This window comes from Solanum stenotomum, chromosome 4, assembly GCF_019186545.1.
Source record: "Solanum stenotomum isolate F172 chromosome 4, ASM1918654v1, whole genome shotgun sequence".
In the NCBI taxonomy this organism is placed as follows: domain Eukaryota; kingdom Viridiplantae; phylum Streptophyta; class Magnoliopsida; order Solanales; family Solanaceae; genus Solanum; species Solanum stenotomum.
Window position 1 is genome coordinate 14,331,288 of NC_064285.1, and position 11,598 is coordinate 14,342,885.

General features: G+C 35.8%; 1 pseudogene; it reads left to right on the forward strand.

The window, feature by feature from the left end:
* The first annotated feature begins 689 nt into the window (after positions 1 to 689).
* Positions 690 to 6,014, forward strand: LOC125863257 (uncharacterized; annotated as a pseudogene).
* The last annotated feature ends 5,584 nt before the right edge of the window (positions 6,015 to 11,598 follow it).

Consider the following 11,598-nt stretch of genomic DNA (forward strand, 5'->3'; position numbering starts at 1 on the left):
GGTTGGAGAAATGGTGAAAAATGGCATCAAGTCTGGAAAAAATTGTAAGCCAAGCTGCCTTAAAAGCCACAACACAAGTGCTTCAAAATGGTTCTGAAAATATTTGAGGGAAGAAGAGAAGGGAAGATGTAGCTACGGTTGTATCCGCACCTCGGACCTATGTCCAAGATAATCCCCCGCAACACTATTTTCCTACCCAAGCTCCACAATATCCCATCCCATACTCTCCATATCCCGTTTTCAGCGCACAACTAATTGTCCCCCCTTCTTATCCGCAATGGCGTGCCCCAATTCCTCAAAATCATCCACCACCCCCACAAATTCACCAAAATACTGTTAGATTTCCTTTTCGTCCTAGAAAAGAATATAAGAAGGGAAATGGAGCTAAGGATGAATTCACCCCTATTGGAGAATCATATGCTAGCTTGTTTCAAAAATTAAAGACGTTGAATGTTTTGAGTCCTATTGAAAGAAAGATGTCAAATCCTCCCCCAAGAAATCTAGATTATTCTCAACACTGCGCTTACTGTTCTGATGCCCTAGGGCACAACATAGAGAGGTGTTGGTACTTGAAAAAGGTGATTCAAGATTTGATCGATACTTATCGAATTATCGTTGAAAACCCAAATGGACCAAACATCAATCAAAATCCACTACCCAGGCATACTGAAACAAACATGTTTGAAATGATGAATGGTTGCGAAGAAGTTGCAGTGCCATACAAGCCAATCCTTAAGGTTGGAACTGGCATGGAAAATTCAGCGAATGTTGTTGACTTGACAAAAACAGTGCCTTCAGGGGCAGAAAGGACGTCGAAAAAGTTAAGCCCATCAAACACACCCATCCTAACTGTGAAAGGAGCACTTGAAGATATTTAGGCAAGTCAAAGAGAGGCAAGATTGGTTGTTCCGAGAGGGCCAGACAAGCCTATCTTGATCGTGCAATGATCCTATATACCACTTGTGATCATTAGGCCAGTGTCCCAACTTCCAATGACTAACCCCAAGGCTGTCCCCTGGAATTATGAGCCTACCGTCGTGACATACAAGGGGGAAGAAGTCAATGAAAAAGTAGATGAAATGGGAGGAATGACTTGTTCAGGAAGATGTTATGCCCCGGCTGAATTAAGGAAAAATAAAAATAACCAAATGCAAGTTAAAAGTCCAGTCACTGAAGGGGAGGCAGATGAGTTCTTAAGAAAGATGAAATTGTCAGACTACTTCATTGTGGAATAGTTAAGGAAAACTCCAGCCCAAATCTCTTTGTTGTCATTGTTAATACATTCAGATGAACACCGTAAAGTTGTAATGAAGATTCTGAACGAATCACATGTTCCTAATGAAGTTACAATGAGTCAGTTAGAGAAGATTGCTGGGAGAATCTTTGAGGTAAACCGCATCACCTTTTCAGATGATGAACTACCAGTGGAAGGTATGGGACATAACCAAGACCTCCATATCACTGTAAAGTGTGAGCTTTCATATGTCACTCGAGTTCTAATTGACGGAGGGTCTGGGGCAAATATTTGTCCTTTGTCAACTCTACAAAAATTGAATGTCCCAACAACGTATCTGTTAGGGCTTTTGATAGGTCCAAAACAGATGTCATTGGGGAGATAGAGCTCTTACTAAAAATAGGGCTTGTCGATTTCATCGTGAATTTTCAAGTGTTGAATATCAATGCATCCTACAATCTATTGTTGGAAAGACCATGGATGCATAGAGCTGGGGCAGTCCCTTCTACGTTGCATCAAATGATTAAGTTTGAATACGACCGACAAGAAGTGGTTGTTCATGGTGAGAGGGATCAGTCAGTCTACAAAGACTCTTCCCTCCCTTTGATCAAGGCGAATAATGATAATGAGACATTGGTTTATCAATCTTTTGAGGTAGTGGTTTTTGAGCATATCCTCGAGGGGAATTTCATTTCAAAACCACAACTGCCCATGGCATCCGTGATGATGGTAAAAGAAATGCTGAAGCATGGTTTTGAACCAGGTAAAGTCTTGGGGATCTCCTTGCGAGAGCTTATACGGTGAGTCCACGAAAGAGTCTGGTTACTTTTGGCTTAGGATACAAGCCTAGAGTCGAGGACAAAATGAAGCCCAAGAAGCAGAAGAGAGATGTATGGTCACTTACCAAGCCTATACCACCCATATACAAATCTTTCCTCAAAGCCCGCACAACAGAATCTTCTGAGTCACCACTCCTAAAGCCAGTGTTGGAGGTTCACGAAGAATTTATCAACTATTTTCAAGATTTATTTGTCGAGGCTGATATGATTGAACTTGGAGAAGGCAATAGCAACAGAGATGTGGAATTCATTGGTCCTGATGTCCAGCTAAACAATTGGGAGACCACTCTTCTCCCCATTAAGAATGAGTCTTGATAGTCTGTCTAGTTTTTCTTTTTGTCATCCGATTTATTCAAGGGTTGTAATTCGGATTTTGTCTCGTCGTTTTATTTCAAACTCTCTATTTTCCTTTTCAATAGGATGTAATTGTGTTTTTATTTCAGTCTAATATATTTATTTTGTTTTCTTCTATACAGTTCTTTCTATGCCGATTCTAGTGATATGACATGCATGTAGAATTTTTCACCGGATTTTAAAATCCAATCTAATCTTCGACCTAATCCTGAAATAATAAGTCAAGAAATCGAATATGATGAAGACGAAGTATTTGAAGAAGTAAGCAGGGATTTCAAATCTTTTGAGAATAAATCAAACCCAAACATGAGTGAAACTGAGACGATAAATTTAGGGGATCATAAAAATATTAAAAAGACTAAGATAAGCGTACATGCTCGACATCAAACGGAGGATATAATCCAGGCTCAGTTTGATTACAAGGATGTTTTTGCGTCATCTTATGATGACATGCCTGGATTAAGCACTGACATGGTGGTTCACAAGTTGCCGATTGATCCTAAGTTCCCTCCAGTAAAGCAAAAGTTGAGAAAGCTTAAAACTGACATGAGTGTAATAATTAAAGAGGAAATCACAAAGCAACTTGAGGCCAAAGTCATTTGAGTCGCTCAATATCCTTCTTGGTTAGCCAACATCGTACCTGTCCCTAAGAAAGACGGCAAAGTTCGAATGTGTGTTGATTATCGTGATTTGAACAAAGCAAGTCCAAAAGATGATTTTCCTTTGCCCAACATTCATATTTTGTTGGATAATTGTGCTAAACATGAGATTGCATCTTTTGTGGATTGCTTTACGGATTACCATCAGATTATTATGGATGATGAAGATGCAGAAAAAACGTCTTTTATCACTCCATGGGGTATATATTGTTATCGGGTTATGCCTTTTGGGTTAAAAAATACGGGTGCAACTTATATGAGGGCAATGACAACCATGTTTCATGATATGATGCATAAAGAAATCGAAGTTTATGTGGATGATGTGATCATTAAATCAAAAAAGCAGTCAAATCATGTGCAAGACTTAAGAAGATTCTTCGAAAGGCTTCACAGGTATAATCTCAAGCTTAATCCTGCAAAATGTGTATTTGGAGTACCGTCAGGAAAGCTTTTGGGGTTTATAGTCAGTTGACGAAGTATCGAGTTAGATCCTTAAAAAATAAAAGTCATTCAAGAACTACCACCTCCAAAGAATAAAACTGAGGTTATGAGCCTTCTAGGAAGGTTAAACTACATAAGTAGATTCATTGCTCAACTCACAACAACTTGTGAGCCCAATTTTAAGTTGTTAAAAAAAAATGTCATAGTCGAATGGACCGAAGAATGTCGAGAGGCTTTTGAAAGGATTAAGAATTACTTATCGAATCTCCCTGTGTTGGTTCCTCCCGAGCCGGGCAGACCATTGATATTATATATGTCAGTACTGGATAATTCTTTTGGATGTGTATTGGGTCAGCATGATGGCACTGGGAAGAAAGAGCAGGCCATTTATTACCTCAGCAAGAAATTTACCGTTTATGAATCGAAGTACACCCTTCTCGAAAGAACGTGTTGTGCCCTAACTTGGGTAGCACAGAAGTTGAAGCACTATCTTTCATCTTATACTACTTATCTCATTTCTCGTATGGATTCGTTAAAATACATTTTTCAAAAGCTCATGCCCACGGGCAGGCTCGCGAAATGGCAAATATTACTCGCAGAGTTTGACATTATCTATGTGACGCAGACCGCAATGAAGGCTCAAGCCTTGGCAGATCATTTGGCAGAGAACCCTATTGATGATGAATATGAACCACTTAAGACCTACTTTCCAGACGAAGAGGTATAATGTATCGATGAAGTTATTCATGATAAGGATCAAGGATGGAAGTTGTTCTTTGACGGTGCCTCTAACAAGAAGGGAGTTGGGATAAGAGCAGTCCTTATGTCTGAATCAGGGGAATATTTTCCTATAACAGCCCAACTTAGATTCTATTGTACCAATAATATGTCAGAGTATGAGGCTTGCATCTTGGGTTTGAGGTTAGCTGCTGACATGGGCATCCAAGAGCTGCTAGTGCTAGGAGACTCAAACTTACTGGTCCATCAAATCCAAGGAGAATGGGAGACTCGTGACCCAAAGCTCATACCATATCAACATTGTTTACAAGATCTTTGTCGACAGTTTGTGTCAATAAAGTTTAGACACATTCCTAGAGTTCATAATGAGATTGATGATGCATTGACAACTTTATCTTCGATGCTTCAACATCCTGACGAAGCTCATATCGACCCTTTGTACATACAAATTCGTGATCAGCATGCTTATTGCAACTTGGTGGAGGAAGAATTTGACTGTAAACCTTGGTTCCATGATATTAAAACATATCTTCAGTTCGGAGAATGTCCTACTAATGCCACCAGTAATCAAAAAAGGACTATTCGGCGACTAGCTAGTAGTTTTTTCTTAAGCGAAGGCATATTGTACAAGAAAACACCTGATTTGGGTCTTCTAAGATGTATAAATGCTAAAGAGGCTTCAACAATCATGATTGAAGTACACTCAGGAGTTTGTGGACCTTATATGATTGGATATGTTATGGCAAAGAAGATACTTCGAGCAGGTTATTATTGGCTCACTATGGAGCGAGATTCTATACAATTTGTTTGTAAGTGTCATGAATGTCAAATACACGGTGATTTGATACATTCTCATCCCTGCGGTTACATGCGATGTCTGCTCCATAGCCTTTCGTGGCACGGGGAATGAATGTGATTGGACCAATAGAACCAAAAGCGTCGAATGGTCATAGGTTCATGCTGGTGGCTATTGATTACTTTACAAAGTGGGTGGAAGCAATAACTTTCAAGTCAGTGACCAAGAAGGTCGTGGTGGATTTCATTCATTTCAACATCATCTGTCGATTTGGTATTCCAAAGGCAATTGTTACCGATAATGCTGCAAATCTCAACAGTCACTTAATGCAAGAGGTATGCCGTCAATTTAAGATTGAACATCAAAATTCGACTCCTTATCGCCCAAAAGCAAATGGGGATGTAGAAGCCGCCAACAAAAATATAAAAAAGATACTTCGTAAAATGGTGCAAAGTTCTCGACAATGGCATGAAAAGTTGCCTTTCGCTTTGTTGGGTTATCGCACTACAGTTCGTACGTCAGTGGGTGCCACCCCCTATTCGCTCGTATATGGGACTGAGGCAATTATACCTGCAAAGGTTGAGATTCCATCCCTGCGGATTGTTGTAGAGGCTGAAATTGATGATGATGAGTGGATCAGAACACGTTTGGAACAATTAAGTTTGATTGATGAGAAGCGAATGACATCAGTATGTCATGGACAATTGTACCAGAAAAGAATGGCACGAGCATACAACAAAAAGGTGCGTCCCAGACGTTTCGAAGAGGGACAATTAGTGTTGGTACGTATTCTGCCACACCAAGCTGAAGTCAAAGGCAAATTTTCTCCAAATTGGAAAGGACCATTCATTGTAAAGAAGGTATTATCCAATGGTGCTCTTTCGGTATTAGAAACCCTTATGTTTGGACTTATGGTCATCAATGTTAATGCTATGAAGAGATATTATATATGATGTTATTTTTCGGTATTAGAAACCCTTATGTTTGGACTTGACATTTCAAAGGTTGATGTAATGGAAATTCTTGGTTCTGTGTCTAAGTATTAATTCATATGTTGTCACCATTGTTAAGAGTTAATTTACTTCTTTGGTTCTTCTGCTTCCTTGGCTCTTCCATAAAAAAAAGAAAAAAAAAAGAAGAAAATCAATCAACATGAACTACGTTTGACCTGATTCTTGTTTCGGCAAGATACGTAGGCAACCCTGTCGTTGGGTTCGGTCTAACCAAACAAAAAATCTAAACTTCCATATTTGTAAAAAACTGGGGCAAAAGTCATAGTTTTTTTTTTCTCTATCCCAAAGCTAAAGTCAATCCCATCATTTAAAGTCGTATTTGATCCTTATCTTGTCATTTCTTTCTAACCTTGTATAAAAGTTGTGTTTCAATCAAAGAAATACCTTTGGATCAACCTTTGAAGTGTCAAGAGCAAGTATGTTAAGGGTACAAATGATGAAACCATGAGAGAGTCTTATTGGTGAAAACTCTAACTAGGCATCATAAGGCGAGTGTGAGTTAAGAGAAACAAAAATGAGAGAGTCTTATTGGTGAAAACCCTAACTCGGCATCATAAGGCGAAAGTGAGTTGTGAAAAAAAAGAAAGAAAAGAGAGAGTCTTATTGGTGAAAACCCTAACTGGGCATCATAAAGTGAATGTGAATTGAGAGAAATAAAAATGAGAGAGTTTTACTGGTGAAAACCCTAACGGGCACCATAAGGCGAATGTGAGTTGAAGGATTCAAAGTGAAAAAGTTTTAGTAGCAAAAACCCTCATGGACATCCCAAGGCGAATAAGAGTTTGAAGTTATTTATGACTTCGTCAAATCGTTGGGGCTCCATATCAAGATTAGATGATCAATAATGGTTGAGGAATAGATTGGATGGACAAATCAGGTATCAATTCAAATTACATGGCATGATCAGTAGAGTCGGCTACCACACTCAGATAAGTTTTTCTTTCTCTCTCTCTAAAAGAGATTTTTCATCGAATCATTTTCTTTTATTCTTGTGTAGTGTATATTTTTCTTCCCCTTTTCATCACTTGGTTTCACATGTCCTTGAGTCGAGTTTGTGTCAAGAAAGCGAGAAAGGATTTCAAGACTGGCTACCAACTTTCTGGATTGTACAAGGCAAATCATCAGGCCAATGAGTTGTCATCTATTGATAAGTTTTGGATTCAGAAAAGTCCACAATTTAATGAAAGCTAAACAAAGAGTATCGTGAAATGAAGGTGGATATGGGATTTAAGTCTCTCGAAGAAAGCAAATTTGGGTGCATACATTCAGTCAATAATGAGCATTGGCCGGTTGGGAATAAGTAAAACATGACAAGTGCTAGCAATCCTCGTCAAAAGGCAAAACCACAAACCAACCACCACGTTTTTAAACTCACAAATTTTCTTTGTTGAAGCAGGGGCACAAGTTATTTCAAGATCAAAGATCCAAAAACCTAGATGTTCACTTTAGTCTACGAAGAGCTAAATGTCAACATTGCACAAGAATTATAGTCTATATTGGGTAAGTGTCTATTTGTTTTCGTAGTCTATGGAACATAGTGTAGCAAGGACCCTCATGAACAATGAGACTTAGTGTAGCAAGGGCCCTCGTGAATAATGGGATTTAGTGTAGCAAGGACCCTCCTGAACAATGGGACTTAGTGTAGCAAGGACCCTCCTAAACAATGGGACGTAGTATAGCAAGGACCCTCCTGAATAATGGGACGTAGTATAGCAAGGACCCTCCTGAATAATGGGACGTAGTATAGCAAGGACCCTCCTGAACAATGGGAGGTAGTGTAGCAAGGACCCTCCTGAACAATGAGACTTAGTGTAGCAAGGGCCCTCATGAATAATGGGATTTAGTGTAGCAAGGACCCTCCTAAACAATGGGACGTAGTATAGCAAGGACCCTCCTGGATAATAGGACTAGACTAACATAATTTTATTTAACCGGTTCATCATGAAGAATGGAGTTGGTGTAAACACGCATAAGCCCTCTAAAGAGTACATCGCGACAAAGCGCGAATCGTTCAAAGTCTCGATTCAAAGCTAAGCACCATCTTTTATTTCTCTCACAAAATTTTCTTATATTAAACTGGGGCAAAATTTTGTGTTATTATTTTTGTTTGTTTTAATTTCAGGAATCTAGTGATAGAATGGGGTCAATCCACATTTCCAGCTCAAGATCTTGGATGGAAAAGAGTGTGATTTTCAAGCTCAATTTTGATTGAAGAAGCAGCAACTCATTCTAACAAAAAAAAAAAAACACCGTCAATAACCAAGTACGAGTAAAAGGAACCTACATGGAGAAAAGACGTTTGCCTTTAAACTCATTTGAGATGAAAATTAGTATCTCATAACTCAAGAAGCGCGAAGACTCAAGTCAAGGTTCAAGAGAAGCTATATAGATAGGGTCGTATACTTGTATTTCCTTTAAATTTTTTCGTATTTTATATTCATGTAACAATAGGAGTCGCGAACTGGAGCCTCAAGGGGACCTCACCTGACCTCCAACTCATCATTTCATCTCCTTGAACAACACATGACCTGATTCCATTATAACCCGGGATATGTAGGATGTCCAAAACTAGGATTCGGTCGCGTATTTTTCTTTTCGAATAAGAGTCCGGTCAAAACTTGTCACGTTGTCTACTTCTTTGTCTGAAAACTCTTTGTGTTTCCAGTCAAAGAGGGGCAAACTGTAGACACGTATTTTTTGACCGAACTTAAAATTTTACACCATTCTTAGAGCTGAAATATTTTTATAAATATAAATTAAATATTTTGACTTTTCTCTTATTTTTATTAAGTTTATTTTAAAAGATTTGAAAACAACAAAATGGAATCACTTTTTAAGGTAAGTTTTATTGTCAATTGTTTAAAAAGAAATGGAAGATTACAAAAAATCTATATTCGAAATCAAGTTTTTATAAATAAGCTAGTATTATTTGATTGTTTTATATATATATATAGCTAGTTGACTTTTTCTTAGATTTTTATTAATTTTAAATAATTACTTTATATGTTATTATAATTTATTATTTATAGTTAGTTATTATGCTTTTAAAAGTAGAGTAAAACTAAAATTAAAATAAAAAATAACCTAAATAATCTAACAAACCTACCCCACTCCTACTCCTATCCAAATCATACTACACGTACAAAACCAAAAAGGGAAAAGGAGAACGAATTTAAAAAAAAGCTTTTGACTTATCTTCCAAAAATTAAAAAATAAATAAGAAAAGAAAATAAAACCAACATCAAGTTATACTCCCACTTTCTCTCAACTTCCCCACACTCCCACTCCTCACGTTTTCCTCCACATTCCACACCCCACACAATACAACCCACTACCCCACACCTACACCTATCCTAACACCTATATACATATACCCACATACTACAAAAAGAAGGACACACATAAAAGGCACGCGGATAGCTATAGGCATTAATTAAAGAAAAACAATACATATTGTACTTTCTCACATTGTGATTGAAGATCTTGAAATCTATTTTCGCGGTTTCAAGTTCGTGGCTCCTAATTATTTGTCCTTTCTTCTCGTTAACTAATTTTCACAAGAGATAACATTTATTTGTATTTTATTTTTTGCATAATTTTATGTCATTATTGTGCAAGAATTAATTTCAATATATTGAAGTTGTTCAGATTTCGTATGTGTTTAATCTGTTAATATTATTAATGATGTGTACTAAAATATATTCGAACATGCTATATGACATGTGAGTATTTCTTACATGCTTAAGAGTCCATTCCTCGTTCTTTTTCCTTAATTAATTATCAAAGTTTTTATGTTTGTGTCTTACTAAGTTGAATGAATTCTTTGTTTGATCGTATTTAGAAAAGTATTAAGTCATGTTTTATGCTATAATATGTGTGTTGTCTTGATATTTAGGGTTCTAACAAAAAATAATAATAATAAACTTGTTAGGATAAGGAGAAGGAAACAAATTGAATTAAAATAGATAAAAAATAAAAATAAAGCAAAATGTACAGAACGTCTAAGAAATATATAAACAAAAAAGGGGAACAAAACGTAAGAAAAAAAAAGATTTAAAACTAAATTTATTTTAAGGAAAAGAATAACAGAAACATTTAATAGAAAGTCAAACAAATATTATAAAAAGAAAACATGAAAAACAAGAGAAAAAAAAATTACTAAATTATAAAATATAAAAAAAAAAAAGAAGGAAAAACGCACAGATCTAGAAGAAAAAAATTCATATCATACAACATTCCTATTTTATATTGACAACCAACACGTACAACATTCACCAAAAAATCCAATACACAAAAAAAAGAGATCTCATAGAAAAGAAAAAGAAAAATCACCTCCACTTTATATTTTTCATCACAAATAAAGGTTGAGTCGGAGGTTTATTTTGTGGTTTCAAGTTCGTGGTTTCCTATTAGGATCGCTTTCTTTTCGTGAGTTTGATTTTTCGCAAGAGGTATTATTTAACATTTATTTTATAACTTGATTTTCATGATTATATAGTACTTAATTTCGGTGTCATGAATTTATTCAAATTTCATGTGCGTTTAGCTTTGTCATTATAATATTGAAATACATGTAAATATTTGTATTGTTGAATTTGGATTGAAATATGATATAACGTATAATTGCTTCTCGCTCACCCAGGAATCAATATTTTTCTTTATTCGCTCTATTTTATCAAGCGGAAATGTGACTCGTGGATTGTTGTTAATTAATTTGATCAATTCACATATTTTTGAGTTATTCGTTGATAGCATAATTTAAGAATGGACTAGGTAAATCATTGTTTGTTAACCAAAAAGTGCATTTTTATACTATCTAATCTTTATCATCTAAAGTCTCTTAGATTCTTGGTATTCTTAGGGTCATAGATCTAAGGCTAGTTTCAAGTTTATTGTGAATATAAAGGTTAGATTTATTTTTTCTTAAAAAGGGCCCTTTTATGAGTTCATTAATTTATGACATTAGATTTGGGGGGTAATAACTTGCAAATAATAAAAATCGCCTCATTGTTTAAGCGAAAATATTTGTTAAATGAGATATAGTCACTAATTATTAGTTAAAGTGTACTCTTAATGTATTTGTTGTTTTATTATGCTTTTATTAAAAAATTATAAATTAATTACACTCTGATTTGTTAATGCTTGGAAACAATATTGTTGCTCTTACTTTATTTGTTTATATTTTGTTATGCTTCACTGAAAATTAATAATTATACTAAAAATTTGTAAATTAATAACACTCTGTTTAGTTAATGGCTGAAAGTACTTTTATGCTTTAATAAAATAAGGTTTAATTAATTGAATTTAATATTTTGTGGGGGAGGTGATAAGTGACATATAGAAAAGGTTTTTTGGTCACTTTAACATTTTACAATTTTTTTTAGACTGTTTTAATATAATCATAGGTATTTATTAGGCTCTATTATACATTATATGAGTAATAATAATTAAATTTCATCTCAATTAAGAATGTGGTTCCACATCTTTTTGAGATACTTAAGAAACTCAAGGATGCGGTTACGCA